This window comes from Heliangelus exortis, chromosome 3, assembly GCF_036169615.1.
Source record: "Heliangelus exortis chromosome 3, bHelExo1.hap1, whole genome shotgun sequence".
Classification (NCBI taxonomy): domain Eukaryota; kingdom Metazoa; phylum Chordata; class Aves; order Apodiformes; family Trochilidae; genus Heliangelus; species Heliangelus exortis.
In genome coordinates this window covers 93,989,660-93,992,972 of record NC_092424.1, presented here as the reverse complement: position 1 = coordinate 93,992,972, position 3,313 = coordinate 93,989,660, and the positions used below count along the sequence as shown (strand labels likewise).

General features: G+C 38.5%; 1 long non-coding RNA gene across 1 annotated transcript; it reads right to left on the bottom strand.

The window, feature by feature from the left end:
• Positions 1-534: 534 nt before the first annotated feature.
• LOC139795563 (uncharacterized) lies at positions 535-1,354 on the bottom strand. The gene is made up of 2 exons (XR_011725574.1): positions 1,188-1,354; positions 535-733 (listed from the first exon to the last, which is right to left on the bottom strand). It is a non-coding gene; the product is annotated as an uncharacterized lncRNA (long non-coding RNA).
• Positions 1,355-3,313: the final 1,959 nt, after the last annotated feature.

Genomic DNA, 3,313 nt, shown 5'->3' with positions numbered 1-3,313 from the left:
TCCTAGACCCTTCAGTCTGAGGGCAGTCTCATCCTCTTTTGTCACACCAGTGAGATGATGCTGAAAGATATAGGGCATGAGAGATGGGACACAAGAAGTTGCTGGATACTGCAGTTTATTGCAGACAGGTTCAGACTGGTTCCTGCTCTCATTATTGCTTATAGAGCAGAGTTTTAATGCAGAAGGCTTGAGGGCCCCAGGATCACTGATAAAACCCAAACATGGTTGGTTCTTGCTCCTCTGTGGGCCACCATCCATGAGGGCAGTGATGTCTCTCGCCATCTCTCCACTCTTCTAGTTTGCATTCCTCTTAGCAGAGAAGCCCAGTTACTTCTATGTACCTGTCTTGCTTAACAAGTGAAGTCAAAGTGCATCAGCAACACACTGTGGTGTGCAGGATTAGACTTATCTTTAACTTTGCTTTGGTTGACTAGCTTTATTCACCCCAGCTTCCCCACTGACTACTGTGAGTTCCTCTGGCATCTCATATTGGCACAGTGGTGTTGTGAATCAAGCTCATTGTAGGAAACTTGGTGCACTGATTAAAACAGCAGCTGTATTTATTATTTTCTCACACAATTCTCAGACCTCTGCTGCTTCCTTTCACAGCGGTTTCTCTTGCTGCGTTGGGTTTGTGGTAAGTGATATTGCTAATCTCCCAGGCTGGGCCTCTGCATGCAGGATGCTTCATTCTTGCTGACAACTTGTCTGGGAGGGAATTCATCCTGCAGACCTTGGGAAAAAATTAGAAAAACCAGAAGAGATAAATGTCCCCCTTCCTCCTTTGTCCGTGTGTGAAAGTGAGCGTGTGGAATCCTGCCTCTGCTGCTGCACAAAAGGGCCTTTCTCTCTGCCCATCCCCAAGCTGAGTTTCCTTTCTGTTCCCACTGTTCTTCCCTCTGGATACCATTCAATGGACAAATTGGGCTAACTAAATGTCCTCTGCTGTTCAAAGAGGTCGTTGCAGCTTACATAAAATACAGTGACTCTTTAAAACCAGAACTGATTCATTAAAGTCATTGTTCTGTGTAACTTTGTTAATTTTTATGCATTACAATAGCTTTAACAACGTTTAGGGAATATTGCACAGTGCTGTACACATGCATTATTTTTTGTCTTAAATACATGTGAAATAGCATCAAACCTTAACTGGAATAGCTGCTGTATCAGTAAAGTCTTGTGCTTACCTCAACTGTTTGTACTAACATAGGCTTATTGGTGAAATGCTGAACTCAGGAGAGTCAATGAAGAACACATTTTTTTTACTGTAATGGGATTGAATTTCACCTATTGGGCCTAGTGGGATTATGTTTTGTGGATACCAAGCATACGTCAGTGCCACACTGGTGCTATATCTGCAAACAAACACAGAAAGAGAAATATCTCAGGGAGAAAATCCCATTTAATGGTTGATAGAAATATTAAAAATATGTCTTTTCTGGAGGACTTTGCTGTAAGGTTAGAAGTGAATGAAATGCCTTGTCTTTACCTTTCTTCTCATTCAGAATGGCTTTGAAAATGTATAGGAAGTTGCAGGACATTTTGAGTTTTCTTCATTGAGTTCACCAGAACAAAGTTGTTCATCTCCTGGACATAATGAAAGGCTATTTTTCCATTCCATTCCTGAAGCGTTTAGACTGTGATACTTGAAATAAGTTTTCTTTATTTTTAATTTTTTTTAAAAAATGCTATATAATGTCAGCTTCCTGGACAAGATCCTAGACACCTTATATATGCCTGCTTTAACCTTTTGGTCTGTCTCATGTTTGTCTTTGTCTTATAGTAACAAGTGTACCAGTTTCCTCATGTTTATTTTTCAGATTTTTCCTTCTGGGTCACTCACATGGGGGCTGAGTGTGCCTTTTTTTTCCCATATGCAGTATCTAACTTATGAGAGCAAGGATGAGTTTGCTCTTCAGAACTGTTTTATCATGAAAAGGGCCAAAGCATGCATCAGCTTCTGGAGATGGAACCATGCAGGAATAGATAAAAGCAAAGGGCCTGAAACAAGGCATGAAAACTGTAGGCTATTCCTAAGTGCATTAAAAAAAAAAGCAGGGCATTTCCCTCATACCTTAAGCAAAAGTAAGGAATAGCACAAAATGATGCTCTTGTGGATGAGAAATTAAATGTGGAGGTAGGGAACAGCTGGCCAGGTGACAAAATCCCACCAAGTTCCTTAGGATAGTATTGGAAAGCAAGAATATATATATAGGTTATACTGTGGATAAGTTTTGTACCAAAAAAAAAAAAAAAAAAATTGCCATTCTAAGAAAGAGTCTGAACAGCAGCATTATTTGTGAAATAGGGATTAATTACACTTCTTTTATTGGCAGGGGTGAGACTGGCTGAAATACTGCATTTACTTTCAGACACTGTCTTTGACTGGGAATGTGGACTCCCTGGACAGAATTCAGAGGGCAGCAAAGGGAACATGAAGTTTAGGAAATGAATAAAGTTTCAGAGCACTATACTGAATCTAGAAAATGCAACTCTGAATAGCGAATATGAGAAATCTTCCATTATGTAAAAATGGGCTAATAAAGATTATGATCTGTTGTTTTCTTTGTTTAGGAAGTGCAACAAGAAATCTTTAAAGATATTTATATTAAAATAATTTTTTTAATTATTACGTTAAATATTTTTTATTATTAAAACTAATCTTTTTTATTATTTTTTGTTTACTCTGCAGCTAAAAAGATTCAGGTGGGATACTACAAAAAATTTGTTAAGGTAGTGGTATTCTTATTAGCTTACCTAAGGATGCACAACATCCTTGTTTCTGTAGTAGTTTATTACTAAAAATCTCAGTGACTGAAATACCCTCACTTCATTAAATTTAATTCATAAATTTTTGATTTGTCTTCGGGCCACAGAGGACAACTGAGTAATTTCTAGATAAATTGAACAAGGATTCCATGTTTCTAAGGATTTATGCTTCTTGAGAGCACTGTCTGAGAGCTTAGGGGCTCACACATTCATATTTAATTCTCATGTTGGGTTTTGGAGAGATAGCTATAGCCTAATGAAGCACAGGAGAAAAGTAACTTGGAAAATCAAAAACCCTCAAGGAGGAGAACAGAAACATGGAAAATGATTGGTTGACTGATGGACTGATTGATTAAGTGAGTAATGAAAGGAGTTGCTGTGGGGAGAAGGAACTATTTTTGGCATGTGAGAAAGTGACCTCAGCAAAGCAGGTAGATGCAGGTGATGAAGGAATATCTTCCTCACACAGAGCTGTAGAAGATTTGTGTGAAAGTGGGAGTGAGCAGATTAAAACAGTGGCAGATTAAATGTAGGAGGCAGCAAA